This window comes from Etheostoma cragini, chromosome 10, assembly GCF_013103735.1.
Source record: "Etheostoma cragini isolate CJK2018 chromosome 10, CSU_Ecrag_1.0, whole genome shotgun sequence".
In the NCBI taxonomy this organism is placed as follows: domain Eukaryota; kingdom Metazoa; phylum Chordata; class Actinopteri; order Perciformes; family Percidae; genus Etheostoma; species Etheostoma cragini.
The window spans coordinates 20,770,007-20,795,558 of record NC_048416.1 but is presented as its reverse complement, the minus strand read 5'-3'; the positions used below and the strand labels follow the sequence as shown (position 1 = coordinate 20,795,558).

General features: G+C 39.4%; 1 protein-coding gene across 7 annotated transcripts in view; it reads left to right on the top strand.

Annotated features, from left to right (window-relative positions):
* Positions 1–25,552, top strand: part of diaph2 (diaphanous-related formin 2) — a 384,094-nt gene that overhangs the window by 71,109 nt on the left and 287,433 nt on the right. The window lies entirely within an intron of this gene.

Genomic DNA, 25,552 nt, shown 5'->3' with positions numbered 1-25,552 from the left:
TAGGTGGATGAAAAGCCAGAGTTTTTTAATGGCCATTGAAGGGAAACTACAGTAATTGCTAGTTGCATGTCAAATTATTGTATTCATCAGTGTTAAGGTGGGATCTCGTTGCTTATTTATGGTACTCTGAAGCACTCTACACAGTCCAAAAAGGTGGTGGCAGAGTTCTTTGCAGCACATGAGAAAACTTAACTTTGTACACAGTCTTAACTATATTAGAAAAACTGAACCTTATTTTTGAAGACCTGTGAGCTAATTGATGACACTGGCTTGTAGTTATTCATAAAGATGAGCTGATTTCGCTGGGCAGCATTGAAGTCTCTGGGCATCTTCTTTAATAGTGTATCAAAAGTTCAGCCAAGGTCACTGGTAGAAGCTGACAGGGTGACATATGTTGTTTCCCCCATTGACACCAGCTACTGGCCCAAATATCTAATTAGCTTAGTAAAGTGCTTATGTGCAGTGGGAGGTAGAGCATGGATGCTTCCTCCAGAGCACACTTTTTAATAAGCTGATTCTTCTTTTTAACAGAACAGAAAGACCCCTATCCAGCTGACCTCCGTACTTAACATGTGTTAAGACCCAGGGCAGTGGACTAGAAAGTCAGGCTCTGTGCGAGGCAGAAAAAAAAGTCCTAATAGGATATACTACACCCCTTCCCCTAAAAACTATCTTTTCTTTGTGTAGTTTGCACTAACTGAGAAAATCAAGATGCGGCTCCACACCATGCCAGTTAATATATTTCCCCTTTTTAAATGCAGTCTTCAAGTACTTATTGTTTCTTGCCTCACTCTTCTCTGCGGCATGTCAGTGCAGTAAGTAATGCTAATAATTTTAGGATATCACCTTGACAGGAAACTGGCTGTTTTCTTTCAATAGCTCATTCAAAGACTCATGTGGTGTATTGTTGTTTTGATGTGCAGCAATGAGGTACTTCAACGGCTATGGTTTAACCTATGGGGAATAAAGCTTGATGTACCTCTCGACTTCACAGAGATGGAAATGAAATCGTTGTGGATGTGCACAGACCTTTCAAATGTATTGATAGGTTAGCGCTTTTGTTTGTTGATAGTTTCAATGTTGCTTGTGTTTTTCATGTAAATCAGTGGGAAATGGAGCTATTCCTTCAATAGTGCGAGCTGAAAGACATACAAGGTGTTTTGAAACAGTCATTTTGAGCAATCGTGTACCAAGACAGTCCAGATTCAAGTTGTAAATGAATATAGACAGACTTCTGTTTATCTCAACTGATTTGGTCGTTGGAATTTTGATTAAGTTATTATCAAAACCATCATAATTGAACCCGTATGTCAATTTCCATTCACTAGTACAGAATTGATTATAATGATCATTTTTCAGAGATTTATATTATGTTTGGAAGATGCTAACATTTTCATCAGAATGTGCTGAATGTGAAAAATGCTCCAAATGAGCTGTACTTGAGACACAGATTGCCACGGGAAAACAATGTTCTCTTTAACAACATAAATGTGAACTACAGAGCTACAATGAAAATATACTTCCTCTTTGATAATGTGCTTGTCTGCTATGATGTCTCATTTTAAATAATGGTTTTCAGTAAGTAGTCAAAAAGCAGCACAAAGATCATCAACTGGGTAAATGGTTCTAAAAATGTGTCCTTTGGAAAAAAATAAATAATACAAGCCGCCATCCGGTATCGCCGTAAGTGTTGTTGATAAATGACTGCTAACAATAAAAAAACAGCAACTGAAAACAATCAAATGCCAGATGTTTTGGTTCCTTATTTGTAATGGTTGTACATCAACATTTCATTTACTGTACTCTCCTTGTTTCATATAATCATTCCTCTCCTGTCTTCCTGCCTCTGCTACTCTCTCAGCCTGATGTTCTCTTAGCCTGCCTGCAGAGGGAAGTCACTGACTGCATTAAGAACCACACACCAATACCCTTGTTTCATGTAATTGCCAAGCACAAGCTTACATATTTGCGCCCCCCCCCCCCCTCCCCCCCCACACACACACACACACACATCCCGTGACAGAAACAAACCTGCCTCTATCATTAAACCATAGTTTGGACTCAATCTCAGCTATTACCTGATTAGGCATTAGGTAAGTGTGAGAGTAATGGAAATGTGATTGCCAGATGTGAACTACGCTTATTAAAAAACAGATAAACCCCATTCCCAATCAGGTGGAGCTAGTGCAGCCATGTACCATACTGCAATAAACTATACACTCACCAGGGTAGCCTAGATGAAACGAATGGGATTTTTATGAAAACTGCTTGTCAGCTGAGATACACACTGATCCTTTTTTCCACGGGACTGGGTGGGGGGTTGGTTTTGAATTGCTACAGTATGATGTGTTGTTTGTGTGTGCTTCTATGTTTATGTATGTGCTATGTCTGTGTATTAATTCTGATTTATTTGTTCTTCTGAGCCCGATTTGGCAACGACAGGCATGAATGCATACCTGCGGACATGGTTGTCATAGCGCACTTATACTCAAATATGATGTGGAAGCTTTAATAATGGATGTGAGCAGCAGCTGAAAAGGTGGAAAGACATTGATTTATACCCACAGGTTTCCTGGGATTTTTATAGGATTGGCTAAATGTCATTACACTGCAGGTGGGGAGGTGATGAACTGTAATAAACTTTGATGTGGATGGGTGTGTGTCTTCTGTCATTGGCTCATAAACCGTAACACTGTGACAAGTCTCAAAAGATATACCACCTTCCCACCACCTGTCATCTTTTCAAATGCATACAACACACACAACCGCGCTTGTAAACAAAAATCTGAATGCATGCAAGTACAACGCAAACAAATGCATTCACACATCTGCTTACACACGTAACATACAGTACGCACATATGGATTAAGAAAAGTTTCAAATTGAGTTTCAAAGCCCTTCCAGATGGTTCTCTCCACAAGACTTAAGTTATTCGCATGTACTGTCGATGTGAACTGAGTTACAACCAGAGTACGTACAGTCTCAAATACCACTTGAAAAATATCCCTTTTAAAGTACGTTTATAACAGATAAAATAATGTGCGATCAATTTGCTATTGATCACGAGTTACCTAGGACACTCATGCAATTAATTGCAAATTAATTTGTTCAATTATACAGTATAGCTTAGCATGTGCAATGCAACAGATTGATCTCGCATTTTAATGTGGAATCATTTTTTAAGGTTTAATTTGAACTCTATAGTGGCATAAAAAACAATCACAAGAATGAGTTTTCAAGTTGTCAAGTTAAATCAAGATGCATGAAAACATACATTTTACAGATTGAAGCCCCAATGCCACAGCTTAACTGTGAGACTGAGATTAATCTAATGTTTGGCAACAGCAATGAGCTTCTTCTACCTTTTAAAAAAGAAAAGAAATGTTGTGTAGCAGCAGTGGTTGAATTAGTGATGATACATCAAAAAGTGTTTTATTTTGATTATTGTTTGGGGTATTTTAGGCCTTTATTTCCACAGGACAGATGAAGATATGAAAGGGGGGAGAAAGGGGGAAGGACATGCAGCAAAGGGCGGCAGGTCGGAGTGGAACCCAAGGCCGCTGTGTTGAGGAGTAAACATTTATATATGTGCGCCCGCTCTGCCAGCTAAGCTAACCTGGCCACTCAAAACATGTTTTTAGTTCCATATTAGTTTTAAAAAGAAGACAGAGCTAGAAAACCAATTTATTTTTTTATATTTTTAAACTTACTAACGGGCTGTATTGTGTTCATGTTCTTTTTTTGTGTGTGTTTAAAAAGCATTTGCTGCTATCGTGTATATCCCAATAGCAAGGTTGTTTGTAATGGTATTAGTGTATATTTGAGTAATCTTTGATGTATTCTTTTATTTATTTTGCTTTAAAAGGATAGTAGCCTTTGTTTGTTCATTACATCTACTGTGGATCAGTGATGTCTGTTTGGATGGCTTTATCAAGCACCTTTTTCGGCATGTGTGTTAGTATAGTATGTTTTCTAAATACTGTGGTTCAAGTTATATGTCACTTGAGCCTCACTTGTAAGTGAGACGGTGAGCTCAACTAGACCTTTGGCGTTCCTGTGTGAATATAAAAATCTGGCACCCCTGAGCCTGTCATCTGGCTTATTCTGCTATTTTTTGTGTCCAGCATTAAACAAATGCATCCTGATTTCATACAATATTAAACAGCCATTAATTCTACCCCCCACCCCTCTAATCTCAAATGAGCAAATCTGTCCTTGTTTCCTATCAACAAACAACTGCAGTGGATGCACCTTGAAGGTCAAGTCCCGTTCTCTAGTTAATTGGCTTGGATTTTCCTGATAGTGTTGCCAATGCAGAGTTTCTGCTAAGTGCGACATTAATATTCACACACTTGTTTATCTGCCATTGTATTGTTTTTTTTTTCCTGATTGGTTGTTATTGTCATCACATTCAAATAGAACCCAAGCTGAAAAGCTTTGTAGGATATTTGTCAATTACTTCATTGTTCCGGTGTGGGTGTCTCCATTAAGAAGTCCAGGTGCATTCTCAGGGTGCCACTTGGGAAGCAGCATTTACTTCACTCATGCCGGCACTGAGCCCTCACCAGGGGAAATAGAGTAAAGCTTTCCCAGATCCTGCGGTTTCAAGGAAGTCTTCATTAAAAATACCAAATGTTGTCGATACCAAGCACAAATAGCAGAGAGAGGATGGCAGGTTCTTTGACTTTTGATTGAGGTATGCACTTGATGATAAATTACTTAAGCTTTTTAAATCCTCTTGCATGTTGGATAATGATAGTTTTCTAGTGAAAGCATGCGTCAAGATCACCGCTCCCACAATTCTTAGTGGTTCACACCCCAGTGCTCATGTGCTTTTGTGGTATTTTACCAAACAGCCAATTGTGTGCATTTACAATGCGATAAACCTCATTATGTAAGCCCACTAACCAGTTGCGCATTATCTGAAATGGTTTATGGGGCTTATACGGGCCAATTTACCACAGCACTTGGTTCCATTGTTGGTCCATGAATGTGATGCTTGTCTTAGCCTGACTGAGCTAATGTTAGTCCTGCTCAGAATGAGGATGCACTCTTCCTTTAGAGTCTTTGTATTGAGGTGATTAAACCCCAGGGATTTTGCATCCACGGTGGGACATTATTGCTGTCACTGGTGCATAGCAAGTTGAATGCGCCTTTATGCATGTTAATCATACAAGTCTTGCACTCTTGTTACAAGAAGTAAAGTACTTCGGTGAGGAACTTGAAACTCAAAAGAACAGCTACTGTGTTCTTTTACGAGAGCCACAGGGTAAAAAAAGTTAGCCAATCAATATTTCTGGGGATTGTGTTATGAAGTTATTAAACATAATCAACATAAGGTGTTACATAAGTTACAATTAAATATAGATAAGGAATAATAATAGATAAGTGAAAATAGACAGATCAGAGGTTAGAACATCTGCTTTAAGCACTTGCGTTGGCTTGTGCATGTTGAGTGGTGACAAATTGATTCTGCTATTGGTTTTATGGCAGATATGTTTAGAGTGGGGTCAAACATAATGTGATTTGTGAGGTTGAGCCAAAAGAAAAACCTGTAATATAAAGGCAGTATAATTACCTACTGATCAAGATATCCAAAACAAATTGTTGTACTTAGATTAAGATTATCTAGGGACCCGATTCACATCTGCATTGACAGCTGAGTCTATATTCTTGTTTATCTCTGCTCTGTTCCCACTGCTAGAACCATCCTTCCAAACAAAAATTCCATTATTGTGACAACTCTCTGAGGTTTTTGTAGATGCAGTGACAGGCAAGTCATACTCACTCACTGCATTTCTCTTGAAACCTAATCTCCAGCATGGCCTTGCTCACCCACTGATAGGCAGATAGTGCTGGGAAAGGCTGCTGATACACTCTCTGTCACCAGCTCCACTTGGAATATGTCTCCTCTTATTAGTATTTACTCTGTGCTTCGGTTTCATAGTATCTCGCTAGTGACCCGTGAAAGATGAAGTTAAGTCAGGGCCGTGATGCTCAGTAGCACTTGATTGTGTAAAGAACACGTCTGTCATCACTACACCTGCTAATGCTCACTCTAAATGATGTTGCTCCACAAAAAGCCATGTGTTTAGGTAGAAGGACTCAGGGGCTATTTCATATTTGTGGTTATTCCAACCCCCGTAATGTAATTTCCCCATTCTTTTTCCTCTTAGAAAATATTGGGGTTAAAAGGAAACTGTCACCCATCGCAAATCCTCTTCCTTTTTTCCACTGTTTCCTCTTCATAGTTCTCTCTATTGCTCTGTCTCTTTCTCTCTCTCGTTATGTCTCCTGTTGCCCATTGGGCGAGGGCCCAGGGCATTAAAGTCCTCTGGCTGATGGAATTTTATGGTTGGCATCTTGGCAGACTCCTTCGTTTCACTTTTATCCTTGTCAGTCTACAGGCAGCACAGAAAACTGTCTGGAAAAAAAATCATAAATTCCTGTCCCTGTCACTAGGCAAATTTAGATAACTAATTTTCGGATCAAATTATAAATCTTTTAACATGGCTGGCTGGGTGTCTGGCTGTCTGGCAGACAGTAGCCTACTGAGCAGAAGTTTGAGCAATCTCTGACTACTCATCAGTCTCTTGGAGAAGGCATATCAGTCTATATCTGTGGTGGCTTGCAGGGGTAGAACCAGACGGAGTTACGGTCAGCTACACCAAATGGAATGAGATGAAACGCTGAGTGATTCTAGGGCAAGTAGTATGTTCATGTTCTATTAGACACTGGCAGGATTCAAAGTCAGATACCAGTAGCTTGTGCTGCTCATCTGAAATGTTTTGTTGAAGAGATGCAGTATGCGTGTTGCAAGAGACACTACAGAAAAAAATACGTGTCTATCTCTGTCACCTCAAATTCTACTACATCGATACTCCTTACTAGTGCTGGATGTTAGTGCGATCTATTTTGCCAAAACGATATAAAAAATGTATATATTTTTCCATGTCATTTCTGTTGCAATGTCAAACTGCGTTACGTTAATATTTGTCATTTTGACAATGCTTTAAAAATTACGTTTAGATCTTTGCAAGTTATTTCTTAATAAAATAAAAAGTACTTTTCATTTGTCAAGTATTAAATTAACACGAATATACAAAAATAGGCTTTACCTACCTTTATATATTTTATTATAAAAACATGAAATGATCAAATTGGAATAGAACATTTTGGCCACATCGTGCAGGCTTGTCCTCACATGCAAAGTGATGGATGAACTTCAATATTTTAGCAGATCATCATTTCATGTGGTTAAATATGAACCTCTGTGTGTATAAAGGAAATTGTGTGGGTGTGTGTTCTCATGCAGGTGTGCACTGTAGGTGTCTTTGTGGGTGAGTTTGCCATGCCTAAAAGCAATAAAAAAGAAAAAAGCTGTCATGTATTTTGATAGAGATTTCCCCCGCTCTTGTCTCAACACAGAATCTGCACTGGGGAAATGACCACTTTCTTAAAAATGTGATCCCTCACACTTAAGATGCCTCGCCTGCTCATCCCCCCAACTTCTTCCTCTTAGTTCTCCCACTCATGCTTTGTTGTCTAGTTTCCTTTTTTCTGACGTACAATTTGTAATATTAGAAAGCATCCAAGCATAGATGATACTTTTTTTTCTTCATGATGCTGTGTAGTTGTGTGGTGGTACTACCATGGGAAGCTCTTCAAATTAACTTCCTTTGGAGCGCCAATAGATTTATCCACGAGAAAATGGACATCACACACGCACATGTGCATACAATCACATGAACACCGGCAGACAGAATTTCTGGTTGCCTCTGCTTTTAAGCAGCCCTGCCAGAGCTGCCTGTGTGTTACTAAATCCCATTCTCAAAGAACATTTTACCCCCCACGTCTGAGAGGCCTTTGGCATTGGCAGAGAACGTACACACATGCACAAACACAATCTACATGCCTGATGCAATGTTTAGTCACTTGAGCAAACAGACACATTTGGGTACACAAAATAGCATTCCAGTGTATCTGCTCTTATTAGTGAAACAGTACTTTTATACTAATCCTGTTCCTCTTCATGGGTTATATACTATAACAAAAGGGGGGGGGGGAGGTTATGCTTTTGGATTGTTGCACTGTTGAACTATTGTTTTAGTGTTGCCTCATTTTGATTTTTTTTCCTTTCCTGTTGCTTTTCGAAGAACTATGCTTGATAGCAGGAGCGCTCATACTGAAGGCCTATCTAAACCCAAGAGAGAGAGAAAAAAAATCAGGATCAGAGAGACAGGGGTATGGTTAGATAGATGGAGGGATGAAGAAATGCAGTGGCCCCATGAGGCACCTGAAGCTATGGTGTTACTGAGAAATATGGTGCGTGTGTGTGTGCATCTGAAATCCTGCCGGCTAGCCTTTGGCATAGTCTGCTGTGTTTGTTTTGTACCAGTGAAAAATCACCTTCACCCACTGAAAGAAGCCCAATCTTTTGGGCCATTGTTTGTCAACAATGCTTTTTGAACCCATCTCCTCCAAATGCAAATTAAAGCTTTAGATTGCAATAGTAATTGGAAGTTTTGAGTGGTCGATATTTTAAAGGATAATATACATACCAAATGACTTTAAGCATGCATATTATCTTTCCCGATCTCAATGTGTGAACTGTGTTTCTGAGCTGTCTACATTTCTTGCTCCACAAGTTTCCTCTTATTACCATGTCTTCCAGGCAATGCAGAAATCCCATGGCACAAAAAACTTTAGAATATTTTAAATAGCCACCCCCTCTAAGTGTCATTTTTACCCATTGTTGGTAGAATGGAATTTGCATAAACTAAGAGAAAGCAGTCTCTCCGTGTGACCCGTTATATTTTGGCATGAACACACATCGGGCAGCATCTTCCATCATCCTTCTGTGAACTGCCAGGATCAACATTTAGGAATGCAGTGATGGAGCAAAGACATGGAGGAAAAGATGTCATTACCAAGTCATACCCTAGGGTTTAACAGTTCACTGCAGAGGTTAACTGGTCTGGCTGCTCTGTGCCAGTTGGCATGACTACCATTTCCCAGGATATTTTTTTTCCCTTTCCTCAAATATTCTCAGTATTGTTCCTGCAATTGTCATTCAAAATGTGGCCAATGGAAGCACCCTACTGTACCGTATTGAGGTGAAGAAGCTCCAAATGCATCCATCTGTTGATGTATACTCTCTTGAGACATGATATCCTTATTTCCTCCTAAACATGAGAGATCAATTGAAGCATGGGAGTAGGGATATAATGGTATAAAAAGTTAACCTCATTAAACACATCATTGGTTATATTGACCAAAATGACCACGATTTTCAGCATTATTGCAGCATTTTTAAAAGTGCGTTCAATATGTTCAGAAAGCACTGATAGGCCTACACAAGCTGAAATAGTTTAAAAAAAGTGTAACAGGGCTTATTTTATTACAAAGATTTTGGCAATAGGCTTGTAAAAATGATTGAAAACTGGCTACTGAAGCACCTGCCGGCTGTAGGGTGTTCGGTAAGAACTTGAACCCGAGATGTCTGAGTTTGACATCCAGGAAGATTTATTTATTTTCTGAAATATAAGCAAATAATAATGCACATTAAAAGTCATCCGACTTACTATGAACATTATTTACAATAAGTAAATGTTTACATGAATTTCTTTGTAATAATTAACTTGCAATATATTGCTCAGTAACACAAACTGAGAATATGGCACATATATTACAGCACATACAGTGAGGAAAAAAAGTATTTGAATACTCTGCTATGTTGCAAGTTCTCCCACTTAGAAATCATGGAAGGGTCTGAAATTGTCATCGTAGGTGCATGTCTTCTGTGAGAGACATAATCTAAAAAAAAGATTGACAGTCATGTTTAGCTTCTTCCATTTTCTAATGATTGCTCCAACATTGGACCTTTTTTCATCAAGATGCTTGGCAATTTTCGTAGCCCTTTCCAGCCTTGTGGAGGTGTACAATTTTGTTTCTAGTGTCTTTGGACAGCTCTTTGGTCTTGGCCATGTTAGTAGTTGGATTCTTACTGATTGTATGGGGTGGACAGGTGTCTTTATGCAACTAACAACCTCAAACAGGTGCATCTAATTTAGGTCAATAAATGGAGTGGAGGTGGACATTTTGAAGGCAGACTAACAGGTCTTTGAGGGTCAGATTTCTAGCTGATAGACAGGTGTTCAAATACTTATTTGCTGCTGTATCATAAAAATAAATAGTTAAAAAATCATACATTGTGATTTCTGTTTTTTCTAAGTGGGAGAACTTGCAAAATGTAATTGTAACCCTCAACATTTCTACCGTGCGTTACACCAGTAATCGTTTCATCCCTACATGGGAATGGTTGTAAAAAAAACAAGGAACTCTTTGTGGGAATAGGTTTAGTAATAATATAACATACTTACAGCAATAATAATAAAATCCCAATCTCTCTTTTATGACTCCAATAAGTTGTTATTGTTGTCCAATAAGTTGTTTCTGCATCTCTGTACTGAATAGAGAATAAGGAGGGAAGGCAGCACACAAAGCAGGCAGGCAGGGCCCTGGTCTTTGATGAATGTCTCTATCTTCAGGCATTAGGTGTTCTATTTTTCATGGCGGGCCCTTTGGCCATGCTGGAAAGAGCTTGGGCCTCACATGCACAATCGTGCAAGGCGTCACAATCCTCCGAGATGGTGACTAATCCAAGCCTACTGTCTAGGGGCGAGAGTGGCCGCTACCAGCACAGCCGAAAGGTCACACCTGTCAGAGGTGGGGGGGGGGGGGGGGGAAAGAGGCTAGGAAAGGAAGCGAGCTCTGTAGTGGTCTCTGCTTGAAAAGGTACAGCTTCATAGTGTCTTAAATAGTTTAGCTCACAGACACATGTATGGACACAAGAACACACTGTGTGTGTCAGAGAGTAGCTGTTATTAAAATAATATTTCCTCTTCCATTTATCCTTGCTGACCAATTCTCCCACTCCAGAGCAGAGTCTCACTAGCTGCATCCTCGTCTCAAATTTTGCGCAGGTTGACGTATTTGATTAATTTACCCAACGTCACATCTTGTTGTCTCTGTATTCCTGATTTTGTGTGTGTTGAATTGTCAGTTGTACTGTTAATGTTAATATTGATCTTGTTTGGGGATTTTGTATATCATTTTAATTCATTTTTTGCTAATGGACTTCGCCATACTTATAATGATAATATTGTTTTACTCAGTGCAATCTAAATGGTCCCCTGCGCCACAGCACCTAAACGGAGTTGTATTTGTTCTACTCCTTATTAATCTTAATATGGCACTGTTTGCATACCATTTCCTAGATCACTGGTGTGTTAATATTTCTCTAGCTAGCTAGCTACAGTATATCTCTAGCTGCTTATATGTATAGCCATCTGTCTCAATGAATATCCATTTATCTTTGCATGGATGTATGTCTGATCTGTGCTAGGATCTTGATATCTTCTCAGCCAGATAAAGGCGTGTATGTTCTTTTTTTCTCAGTAAAGCTGTGAAAGCCAGTTTCTTCTTTTCCGTGTAAAGCTGCACTGTTGACATTATACCAATGTTCCTGGTGCATGGGAGGCACCACTGCACCTCAACATCAGCTAGGCAGCATGCCATGGCTGGGGCATTGGCCTCAATACAACAGGCAAATTAATCTTGCTTTGTTGGAGTAGTCAAGCCCAACCTGAAAGAGAGTTCATTTAGCTGTTGCTCTGCTGATGCAAGTTCTTTCTCTGAAGTTTGGAGCCTTCATTTATGGGCAGTTAAAGATCCCTCTGTTATTAGCTATTAAATGGGCAGCACTCTCTCAATGGAGAAAAAGTAATAGCGTGAATGTTAGTGTGAAATGTTTTTTTTTCTTCCTGAGACCTCGATGTGAATGAATTCAATGATGCTTGATTGGAAGGGGAGCACTTTTAGGTTTAAGACAACCCCATAGCTGTCTGAAATCACATTAGCACTGCAATGCTCTTGCTTTCTCTCTAAATATATTTCCCTGTTTTTCAATTTACATGCTCACAGACACATCCATGCTCATGCTTTCACCTCCTTCAAACATACACAATGGGTTTCCCTTTCAGTACAGATCACCTCTTTTACCCGTACCTGTTAGTTCTTCTGCCTGGGTGATGAGAAGATAATCTTTCAGTATGGGTTTTCATGGAAAGATATTTCATAGATCATGTTTTTCTTCTGATGGGGTAGCATCAGACAATTTGAAATCCTATTTATCTAGATTACAGGGAAGAGGAGAGGAAATATGTCTCTGGTTATTAGAGATGAGATGAACCCAATACAGACATGAGAAGAAGATCAAAGCTGACCGCCCTGGAAATAATAACTAAATCCATTGTACCCAACCCACTGCTTTGGGGCTCAGAAAATGCAGAGCTTTTTTTGTGATATTGTACACGTGTGCATATTGTATGTATGGGTGTTTGTGTGCACATTGTGTATGTTTACCTAGTCATAGCTCAGTCTACCCTGTCTATCCGTACTCGCTATTCGGCTTCTGGCAAGACCCATCTCCATTCTCCCTGGACTACCACTGTTGTAAATCATGCTTGTCCCCTCAATCAGAATTTGCCCACAGAACCTGTGTAGGGATTAGACATCATTAATGCCCCTGCCAAATCATGTTTACCTGAGCCCAGTTTTTGTCCTGCTTATTTTTTCTCTCTTTTGTGGTTTATTGCACATTCTTGGCAGTTTATTCTCAGGTTTGAGAAAATGACTGGGACCGATGTGTTATGGGTTTGGTGGGCTGTACTGATAAGAGTGCACACTACATCAGGAGCAAAGGTTAAGTAAGGGTGCTAACAAAATGCACCATTTCTCCTGAGTACAGGCTTTTACTCAGTCTGGCTACATAGTCTTGCGTACTTACCTACTTGTGGAGGAGTGCATTGACATCTTCATACATGCAAGTGAATCAGGATGGACCCAGCAGCCTTACCTTGGTACAAGCTGTACGTATGGATAGTATACTCTAATTCATCCACGAAGTCAGTGAGTCAAGAAGTGACACAGAAGGTTAGAGGTCTTCGCCTGCACTCAAAGATTTAGGTTATAGTGTGTAACCATGGTTATATTTCACACAGTTTTCCTACAGTACCTGGCTGTATAGGTGATAGAGGTGTAAGGATACATCATCAATCTGGATAGATATATGGATTAAATCCAATATTATTGATACAAAGTGAAAATAAAAATACACATTGTCATCTTTAGGATGCGCCTTTATTTTGAAATTCCCACTTTGTCAGATTAACTAATTAACCTCACACAGCGCTACAACTAGCCCAACAAAAGGCCAACAGCAAGAGGTAACTAACAGGAGAACAACAAAGATGGAAGCAATCTGCAATGTTGCACATCTAAACATATTCACCACATTTCTAAATCACTTAAAAACTGACCTAGGACAAAGCCTTTCTTGGTGATGATACAGTGCATAATAGGTCAGCTGCTCATACTGTATTTATGCACGTATACGTTCATACACTCGTATAACAGGCTAATCTTATGGAGTGCTTTAAGGAATCACAGAGTAAAATGACTATTGTTACTGAGCAGGTGCAGCAGGGCAGTCGACAACTCCAAGTTGACATTGTCAGATAAGGGCCAGACCGAGCTGTAGACTTTGTTGAGACTGGCAGAAACAAAAGAAGCAAAGCTTGGTTTTGTCGTATCGAATGCTGGACTGACCTGCCACCATGGTGAGATGGGTGCAGCATTTCCTCAAAAAAGGGAAGAGAAAGCCACTATCCATACTTGTTGAAATAAGAGAGCTGTTTAAACAGCCAGTTGCAAATGTTTCTGAGGCTGTTCGGATTTTGCAAACCATTACATGTGGTTTTGGCGTTTCACAGAGGTACACAGTTAATCCTGTAGAGCCTAATAGAGTGCTCTGTCTGGGAGAAATAACACAACACCACCCAACGCCATAAACAAAACCAATAACTGCACCACAAAGTGACCCCAAAACTAACTGACTGTGCATGTCTGACTTTATCCCCTGTGTGTGTGAATAAACTATTCAGAAATATCTAAAGCATGTGATGTAACAAATGTAATATCTCTTGTTCTAATGACTCTAAATCCATTTAAAGTGCTCTGTTAGCTTTCCTGCTTAGTCGTACCTCAAAATGGCTAGACAAATTTACACCTACTTGTCTCACTTGTTGAGGGTTCTACTAATGATCTGTTGCTTCATGCGTCTACAAACATAATCTCATGCAACATTTTAAGTCAACAATAGGTAATTGAAGTGTTGTTTATTCTAGGCACTAGCATTGTTATTCAGTCATATCACTGGGGAAAGCAAAGCAGAAAAGAAGACTATAAGATTGACCTGGACCTTTTGCCCCCATAGCCTGTTTGCCCTGCGTATGACTCATAAAGGGTAGTCCCTTATGGAGAAGGCTGGCGAACAAGGACAAAGCAGCATAAAACAAGACTCATATTAGAGGCTAACGTCAGTGCTCTTGCTCATTTGTTCATTGTTTCAGCGTTGTTTCTCTATATTTTTTTATTCCTTCCCAAAACTTTTAGTCAGCAGTTGCAGCTCTTAGTTTCATACCCAAGCTCCCAGAGCTGGAAACAAGAGCACAGAGTTCATTAGGCCTACACATTGCAATCAATGCAGTAGAGACCACGGTGAAATCCTAAATTAGATCCTGTGTGACTTTACCTGCAAAACAGCTCACTTGTTAACCCTCTCTGCCACAACACTGGGAGTACATGAGGGGTAACAAGATGGCTTGACATGCCTTTCAGGTTTCATAACTGCAGAAATCTGACTACTTTCTCACCTCATCTACATATAAAATAACCTCATGTCTTTAGGCTTTTGGGGAACTTTTCAGACATCAGTGAGTGGTTGGAGTGTAGTGTACCATCTTGAAAGCACTGTGGGTGAATCAGAGCAAAGGGTTATTTTAGGTTGTGTTTGTGGGTGTGTGTGGGTGGGTGGGTGTGTGGGGGCGGGTCTGTAAGTCTTCATCATAATCTTATTGTTAGGGCTTCATCTCAGAAAAAGCTGCCCGTCAGCCAACTTCTGATAGTCTGCGTCGGTTTTCTTTTTTTTCATGTTAAAACACATATTTTCTTTTTTTTTGTTATATCTTTACAATAAATCCTAGTTGTTTCTTGTGTTGCACTGCTGCAAGTTGACACATAACTTAAGACTTCTTTCTGCAGCTAGTGTGCACTCAATTTATCACTCTACTTTTCTCACTCTCTTCTACCTGACTTTCAGCGAGCTGGCTGACATCTGCTCCTATCTTTACAGAGGTGTCATTGAAATTCAGTGCAGACATGAGTCCTGCAAAGCACAGGGAGAATAGCTCAGAGGAATATTCTGCACCACATACAAACCTAACCTAAAAAACGTGTACCAACACATCATGCACATGCAAATGTGCTAGTAAAAACCATTAACATACACTGTATGCACGTACACACTCATATACAGAAACACAAACATTTTTGAAAATTTGTGATTTAAGCTTTACAGCATTCCCTCTTGTAAGGCATTAATTAGCTGCAGCCTTTAGTTAAATTTACATGCAAAAAATGCATCACAGTAATTAAAAAGAGTTATGGAGTTAATTAATTAAAGGACATTCTTTAACAATGTGTGACACCCACAGAATTTGGTTGTGTATGTGTGCTTTGGGGGGTATGTGTGTCTTACTTGCTTTGGGATGTGAAAATGTGTCTTGTGCTCTGGCCAAGTTTTAACAGCTCTAGAAGAATCAATAAGTCAAGACCAAAGTTCTGACCCATGTGGATACACACATTAATGTTCCAGGGCCTAAATTCTTCCCTCTTTAAGCTGCAGATCATGTAGCAGCTCCAACACCGTATCCATTACTTCCTAACCGTTATCAGGTTTATCTTAGGCTTTTTGCACAGTAATTGTGAATAGCTGCCCACTATTTCCCTACTGTCAACAATTATGTTACATTGTTAGCCCTCATCTCCCCCATTCCAACCATTAACACAACTCAAATTGTTCTATTTGATGTTCCGAACGTTTTAATTATACACCGATGCCTATACACATAACTCTAATTTAAGTACATCCTGTATACACCTACATTGGAATGCAAAGCATGTGTGCAACAAACGTTCACTAAAGTGTAGTCCAACATAGGCTTTGAACTCCTCTGATTGATAACAAACAATACACCCATTCACAAGTTCTTACTTTGATAATGCAGATCAGTGTGAGTTTCAGTGTAAGTCCATCAAAACTAAAGCACATTGCACAACTCTTCTCAAGTACACCACAATTTATTAAATGAATGAAGCATCAAAACCAAAGTTTACCCTCTGGCTATATACCAGAACCATCCAGTACACCATTCTTTAACCAGTGAATGAATGATTAACACATAGTGTACTGGAGAACAGTTGTCTATCGTGTTTTAATTTTGATAATTAATATCCTTACCTACATGTACGAACAAAACACAAATGTGAATGACTAAATAATATTTCCACATTCAACGTAGCTTAACTTTTACTTAAATTAAGGTATTGTCATTTCATAATGGCTGGGTTGCCCAAGAATAGAAATGACCCAGGGACATGTACAGTTGTTGATGCATTATTGGACATACATAGTTATGTCACTATTTCCATTATATCTCCGTTTGCATTGGTATTAGAAAAGAGAAGAATTGGTTTCTTCAGCAATAATTTATCTCTAGCAAGAAGTCCCATCTGTTCAACTAATTTTTTTGTTATAAAAAATATAAATTTTCTCAATTTGCCATTTTTATTGTGGCTCCCCATCATCCCTCTTTCTCATGTCCCTGCTTTTATTAGACTCAGTATTTATTAGACTCAGTAGTTAATCAGTAAACAGTCCCCAGTTGGTTTGTAATAGGTTGATTTTTATTCTGTTTCCCCATTCAAGGATTGATTAAGATAATGTTTTATTGATATTTTAATTTTGACACAAAATCCATCTTACAGTCTCCTCATAGTGTAACTATTGTTCATTTTGTTGGCTTTGTTTGTGTAGACATTTATTTTCAGTGAGTTTCAGTTTAACTTTAGGTTTGATCATAACCTCGCTTTACTGATGGACTCTGCTTTACCTCTGGGGTCATGTGGTGGTAAAGAATCCAGCTCTCCTTGGCTGAATTTTCCATCATTGTGGACATATTTCAGTTGCTTTTTGAAACACTGATGATGGTAGGGGGCTGTTTCACAAAAGCAGAATTTATACATCCTGGATAACCGCTAAAGCGAAGCTTGACCTAGTCTAATCTGTAAGGAGCGACTAGGTCGAGCCAGGCTGATGTAATTTGGATTGTTCACAGCTTTCCTAAACAGACCTCAGGGTCGATAACAGATTTACTGATGTTACAATGGTGAATGTGCATTGTTCATACTTTATACAGAGTGAGCAGCAGCTTCTTGTGGAAGTATGATAAAGTGAAATACATTATTTGTAAAAAAAGAAACACAGCTTTGGCAGACGACCGCGGACCGACTGAATGCGTTAGCAGCCTAAACATACACATGTACTGACCACTGCTTTTGTTTTTTAAAATGACAAGTGGCTCATTTAATGGTTTCAATTAAGAGCAGTAGTTCCTAAATGTTTATTTATTATATACATTATATACATACATACACAATATAGATATAATTATAATTTTTTTTTACATATTATATGCTTTGCTCCCTCGTATATATGAACATAGAAAAGAAAGGCACTGAAGAAATTGGACTCTAGACTTTAGAAACTATAAAGATAATTTTTTTTTTTGGGGGGCATTTTAGGCCTTTAATGGACAGGACACTTGAAGTTATGAAAGGGGAGAGAGAGGGGGAGTGACATGCAGCAAAGGGCTGCAGGCTGGATTCGAACCCGGGCCGGCTGCGTCGAGGAGTAAACCTCTATATATGGGCACCCACTCTACCAACTGAGCTATCTGGGGGCCCACTATAAAGATAATTAAGTGAAACATTTCATGCACACTGTAAACTTAAATGTAATATGTTTACATTCATCAGTTATTTCCCCCCCAGCAAAATAAAAAGGTCAAAAACCATTTAGGTGTCCTCTCACTGTTACATGAATGTACAGCAGTCTACACTATTCAGTGAACTACGACTACAATTTGGGAAGACTGTAAAATAAGGATATGTTTTTAAAATTCTTTCCAAATTATAGCCGTTAAAGGATACAAAAAAATGAATCAACTAAAATAATTTAAGGTCCATTGGTCCATTATGGAAACACACTTATGTAAAGCACTTTATGTATTGCCAGCAAAAGACGTCATTTAAAAAAAACATTTGGCACCTTTATCAGCCTTTTTTCTTTTCTTTGTTTTCTTTTTTTAATTATCTCAACAACTGCAGTAATATATTCATCAAGCTTCTAACAACAATATGAACAGCAGTCTTCATACAGCAATTTAACGGTGACAATGACTGTCACATGAATAATAAAGAAAATAACGGTAACATCGTTAAATAATTACAGTACTTAAATGAACAGCAATATGCACCTGTTGTATTTTAATGCAGGCTGATAACAATAGGGTAAAACCACTGCTGAGTGAACATAAAATGCTGTTGGATTGATAAAGCCTGGCTGTTAGCCTGGTCGGGACCAGCTTTAGAGAATAAATCTCCATGGTAAGTTAGGTGCCTCTGTTTTTGTGAAACCGAGTCAAGGCTAAATTGAGCAAGGGTAACTGGAAAATTCCGGGTTAATCCCTTATTTTGGTTTTGTGAAATAGCCCTCAGGTCAAGTTTAAGTGGGATTACAGCCAGGAGAGTTTGCTGACGGTGCCTGTTGGCCTGCCCTTTCCTTGTCCACATCTGGGGCACAGCCAGTAGGATGGACGTGTGTGTGCGTGCATGCGTGCGTGTGTGCGTGTGTGTGTGGGTGTGTGCGTGCGTGCGTTCTCTATCTGGCTGGGGTCAGGATCAAATTAAGAGAGAAAGGGTGAGATGGACATTTCAGAGAGGAAAACACAATCACCCTTGTTGATAGTCTGATAAGGGTCAAGGTGGAAGTATTACAAACAGGTTAACTTGACCTTGAACTTTGACTTTGGCAGGATTTAAGTGGTGAAAGGTTTCAACAAAGTGCTTCATATTTTACATCATTATTGTTACCACAACCCCTGCCAAGCAGTTGCCATATAACACAATGCAGTTGGGAAAGTCTTTGTGATAATCACATGGAATGTTTTTGCCATTTGAAGAATTTCTCTTGCATTAGGAAAAACCTACAATTGAGGACATACTAATAGACATTTTTATTGTTTGTGATGCAACATAAGACAACAGTAAAATGTTCCTTTATTGGGCTGTCCAAATGTAGTTCTTGCAGATGGGGCTGAATCAATGCATCAATTAATACTTTGTTCATTATTGTCATTGAATGTGTTGATGTCTAAAGTCATGTAAGGCTTTTTTTCTGGAAGAACAAAAGCATCCTTTATTCATCATTGCATGACAAGTTACTTCTAGACAAAAAAAGGGGGCTTGTTCCTTTTTGTTTTTTTTGAAAGTTTGAAATCCATTTATAAGAACACGGCCTTTCTTTAATAAAAATATTCCTGTATAAATTCTTGCTCTGAATAAATAAGTCTCATATATATTCAACATGATGGTTGAGCTGCCCCATGACTTTTATATCTGACCTTTCATTAAAAACACACACACACACACACACACACACACACACACACACTCACACACACAATTATACTGTAGAAGTAGCATACCCCTGCTTGTAATTGAATTACAAACTATTGAGGGCATATTTGTGTTGACATTAACGGGAATGGAATTGTTTATTATCCTCAGGTTGTGTGGTTGCTGTTGTCACTGGGTGTTCTTCATCTGGACTTTGGGGATACACACACACACACACACACACACAAGTACACAAACAACATACTGCCTTGGCCACTGCCCAGTGTTATTTTCATGTTGCTTCCAGCCTAATAACTCATTGTTTCTTCTTGTTTTTTTGAATTTCCCAGTCTGCCTCTCTGTCTTGGTGTGCTTGTCTTGTCTGGACACAAGATGGAATGCCACTAGCCTGATTATTGAGAGACTGTTGTAGGCCTAATTATGTCCATGTTATCAGCAAGTTCTAGTTGTGGAGACATGAGAGAATAAAGCCCGTAGAATTAGTTTTCTGGCCACAATAGAACAAGACAGTGGGAGAAAATAAATACGAAAGGAAGAAAAAGCCTACGGTGCTCACAGATATAAAACATTATTATGTTGCTGTCACCCAGGGTTAAAAAAAAACACCTCAGTATGGACAGAAGGAGCGACAGACAAAAGGTAGAGTAAAGAGACTGAATTGGACAGAAAGGGGTGAAATGCTTGGCCACATGGTCTGGTGGGAAATCCCCCTCTGAGCAAGGAGCCCTGCGCCCTGGTGGCTAGATGAAATGTCTTATCTGCCGGCAGCAGGACTCTGTCCTTTAAGTAGGGCTAGGGAAAAGTCATTGTCCAGCCAACCAGCATCTCAACTGATCCGTGTTCCCTTTGACCTTTACCACTGCTGCCACCGACACATGCCAAACTTTAGATTGTAAATGTAACATTGCTCATTTATGTAACAGCCCCTTATGTGAGTGTGTTTCTTGTTTGTTGCTTGCAAACCTTATTTCCTCACACAGTTGTGTTGCAAGGGAAACGGTGAGACGTGTGACATTTGGATCTACCTGACCGTAGACTGTCTTTTACCAATTCTTGTGGTATCTTTCCTCTCAACTAATCTACAAACTCCAAATGAGCAGGAAATTAAGTTGTAATGTGGCTTTCATACAGCATGATATGTGCTAATTGCCCAGATTGTATCTGTATTATTCTTTTTACAAAGAGCAGTGGGTGCTCAAGTAATTTTCATTAATTACACACAAAGAAGGAGTAATTAGATTTTTCATTATTTATTTCATAGCTTTTTGTCTCTTACTTCTTTGGAAGTGTGGGTGGTTGGCTGGAGGTGTGTGTGTGTTGTAATATGTTTAGATGTATTACTTCCCAAGATATTGTGGACATTATGTGAAAATGTCGAATTTACTTGGGTGTTCCACTCTAAATTGGCCTGGCTGCATATCACTCTACTCCCACATGCAGTTGTTTGTGTTGGGTCACCCTGCCAGGTGTTGTTGTAGACCGTCATAATGTTTTTTGTCACCTTGAATTATCAGGAAAGGATGCATGAGTTTGGGGACACTCTCTACAAAAAAAACCTTTTATTTAGAACAGTACAGCATGCAGTGTTTGAACATCTTTTTTCTTCCTTAAAATAAGGCTTCAGAATAAGCTGATTGTAAAATATGTGCCCTTCTTTAAATAGCATTTAGTGGTGACTCAGCTTTGGAGGACTTTCATACTGTGCATCTAAAGAAATCATTGGAATATGCTAATCTGCATTCTGTCTCTGTAATTCATCACAGCATGCTGTGATGAATTACAGAGACAGAGTGCAGCACTGTTCCTCTGTTCTTGCATCACTTACTGATTGCACCTCTTGATCACGCGACACAGTAAGAGATAAGAGAGTTGAGAAAACATGGTTTAGAAGATTGTATATACGTAGGCATATGTCTGCCAGAGACCGAGAGAGGTAGCAAGTCGGACTGAATGGAAGAAGCACTGGTAATCAGCTATCTCCGAGCTCTAGCTTCCAGGCCAGACACATTGCTACCATGTGGTTTTCCAGTAAGCTGACAAAGAAGCTGAATAATGTATCTATCAGTCTGCCTGAGTGTGCCGAGCACTGGGCACTGAGAAAGCTGCCAGCTTGTTATAGGCTCATTACAGGTGAAGATGACATGTGGAGGTGCAGCCGCCTTGGCATTGTCTCCCTGCCCTGCCCCCAATAGAAGGCACAGCACTCTGTCACTGTCCATGGCATAGAGAAAGGGAGACAGAGGTGATAGAGGAGAAAGGAATGGGCCTCAATGCACCCCTAACCCCCCAAAATGAAATTGACAGGCTCGCTGAAGTAATTGCTCCCAGCACTATTTTCTTTGGCAGGAAATACTGTTATCGACAAATAGGGGATTCAATAAGCGGCAGGAGATGAGGCTCTAGGCTGTGGTCAAAAGGCTGTGTGTCCTCAACTGTTAAGGTCGTCCCCCCCATGCTCTATCTCACCGCTCTGCCCCCCCCCCCCCCCCCCCCCCCCCATACTCTTTCTTTCCCGTTTTGTATCTAACCCCTACTTTTTCCTCAAATTTCCTCCACACGCCCTCTGCTTCTCTCACTTTTTACGTCTCACTACTTCATCACACACTACCTTCACAACATCTCTTTCCTCACTCTCTTTCTCCAGGGCTCTTTTTTTTGTGACCATTTTCTTCTGTTGACCATTTTTTTAGCCCGAAGGGGAAAACTCCTTCCTCTTTACCAAATAGCCAGTGGGTAATGCCATCTTCCTCTAATCCTCAGATTGTTTCTCTGCTGCCAGTGTGGTGGTGTAATGTTAATATTATCCCAAATGATTTCATTGATTTGTGCTAGGGTCATGAAAAAGCAGTTTATGGTCAGTGTCTTTGGTTTCCAGAGGTCAAAGCATGCGGTGAAACCAGAGCTCTAGCTTTTCTGGACATAGTGGTATGCCTGCTGGGAACTACTGAGTAGTAAGAAGATAAATAAAGTGGGTGATGTGTTTTGCCCTCACTGCCCTGTGTACTATTGAGGAAGTAATGCTCCAAAAGTGCAGTCGCCCTAATAAACCATATTTCAAAGGCATTCTATGTATGCTATGTTTGGGTGAACATTTCTGTTATTTAGGCATGATGACTTTGCCAAAAGTGCATATATTTAGTGTTAAATGTTAAAGTTTTATTAGTGATGTTTACAATTCAGTTCAATTTCAACTTAAGTTCTTACTAATGCTTGCAAACTGCCCGTGACAAAGCTGCTGGGTATATTTCATTATGTTCTTACACCACCAAAGTCAAGCCTTGGCCAAATGGCAGGTGATTGGTTTTGTGGCTTGCATGACACCCAACACTGTGGCTTTAATACATCTCACCTGCCATTATCTTTCAAGATTTATTTAACACAGTGGTGACAAATCACCTCTCCACTGTCTACCCAGCTGTGTTGTTTTAGCATTTGTTATTTATCGAAACCAATCCACTGCGGACAGAAGTGTGTTTTGAAAACCCCAGCCTCTTCTACAGCAAAAACAGTTGGCAATTTGACTGCTGTGATGAGCACAATAGCAATCATTGTTAATCTTTTTCCTCCTACCTTGTGGAGGACTAGGAACACTTACATGTACTGTGCATTGTTCCTGCATGATTGGATTGGGCATGTTATGCACTGCTCCAATCAGTTGTTTAAATGGATCTGGTCCCAGACCTTTAGTAGGTCCCTTTCCAGGGAGTGTCAGCTCTATTGGATGATGAAGACTGTAGTTGTAGCCTTCTTTTTTATAGTGAAGATTCCTTCTGGAGAATCTGTTGGCCCATTTTACTAAAAGTGTTTTGAATTAATGAGCACTTTTGTGTAGTGTGCCGGGAAGAACATCTGAGGTCCAATGGTCCAAAAGAAAGGTTTGTAGAACAGTAGAAGTTCAGTTAGTCTAGACCAGGGATCGCCAAAATCTTTTGCCTCACATCCTGTTTTTATATTGACAATGGGTTATCAAATAATATATATATCCAAATAAAAATTGCGTTCTTTGTATGTCTATAACAGTGGTCGTAAACCAGTATCAAGTATGTGTTTATGCCATGTCGGAATGTTGGCAAATTATTTTTAAACATATTATTTTATATGATATGTCAAATGGCATTGCTGTCTATACAGTAGTATCCTGTTTGTTCCTGCTTGTTGGGACAAAATGGTTCATAAGTAAGATGGTTACTATTTTAGCCTTGCTGTCAAAGTTGAATAATCCTCTTTTACGTCTTTCTTTTAAATTTGAATTCAATTTATTTTTTAGCCTTGTGAGAAACATTTTGGTCGCACAAGTAACAATTGTTTTACTTTAATTCTAATTTGTTTGTTTTCATAGTACAAATTGTTTCAGGCAGAAATGTGAAATAAAGAGTCTCATGGTTGGTAATAGTTGAAAAATCCTAACAGTAAGGTAAAGGATTCTTACCTCTCCCTACGGCTTAATAACTACCTTCAGTCAGATAAAAGCTAAGCCTGTCACTCCTCCACATTCACCTAACAGTGTTTGAGAAAAAGACGAATGGCGTAAGTGTTTGAATAGATCAAGACAAGAAAGACGGCAAAAAGAGAAACTCAAAAAAATTGATTTTTTACTAAATCCAACTGTAGTTTGGAAGACTAGACAATTGCCTAAAAAAACATTCTCAGGTTTAACTTGCTTTGAGATTTTACCCTTTTATTAACATGTGCTAGTATCAGAATAGCAGAACAGATGAAAATGTTGAAAGCCATGGCAGAAAACAATAGAAAAAATGTAATGGTTCTTCCATGCGTAACAAAAGGAATGGTGAAATAATGTGTAGTGGCTTAAGTAGATTCTTGTTTTCATGTTTTTTGGTGTTGCTTACAAAATGCCATACTCATATAGACAATAAGGTACTCATCTGTGTATGCTTAAATTTCTTCTTTGAATGAATAAATCTAATTTTGACACTGGTTGTGCAAGAGGTGCCACTTTTACTTGGTTTTGGCAGGAATCTGTCCTACAGGTTGCGCATCGGGATTTTACGTCAACCTTTTTAGAGCGGTTGCCTGCCAAAGGTTTGTGTTTCAATCCCTGGCCCTGTAGTTCCATGTCGAAGTGTCCTGGGGCAAAACACTGAGTTGCCCTCAATGCTGCGTATCGGAGTGTAAATGTGTGTGAGTGTTTATCTGATAAGCAGGTGGCACCTTGTACGGCAGCCTCGGCCACAGTGTGTGAATGGTGAATGGTTTCTGTACTATTTAAAAGCGCTTTGAGTAGTCGTAAGAATAAAAAAGCGCTATATAAAAAGAGTCCATCTACATTTACCTAAAGCACCGTTATTAGTATATTGCTGTTGTTGGACTGCCTCTGCCTTTTCAACCTAAAAAAATCGTTCTTTCATGTTGACTGTGCATTGCAGGAGAGCAGCAGGCCTCTCTTTTCTGCAGATAAATGAGCTAGCCTATTACTTCCCAAACTGCCTATTAGCACAGCTCACTTTGCGGGGAACCAACAGTCCATGGGTGAGCACAGTGAAGATGATTTTGTCTACACTCTGGTTCATGCATATGTCAGGCTGTTTCTGCAGTACTTTTTCTCATTTTGTTTCATAAGGGACTGACTCAAACCCCACCTGAAATGTAGCTTAACTTGACAGCAGAACCTGAAAATTACTAATTTAACACATATTTGTTCTTGGAGCTTGTTCTGAGAGTAGAGATAATGTAGTAAAATTAATTAATTTTCACTTTGTTTTTCATTTCTATTCCTCAAAATTGGTGTTGATTGCTGGACTGCAGACACAATCAGTTTGTAACTTTGGAATCAAGCTGTGGCTCAATCTAATGTACAGTGTTGTGTGCTGGGAGAGTAAGAGTGTAAATGTGTGTTTCCCCACTTTGGTGTAAGTGTGTGCATTGCTGC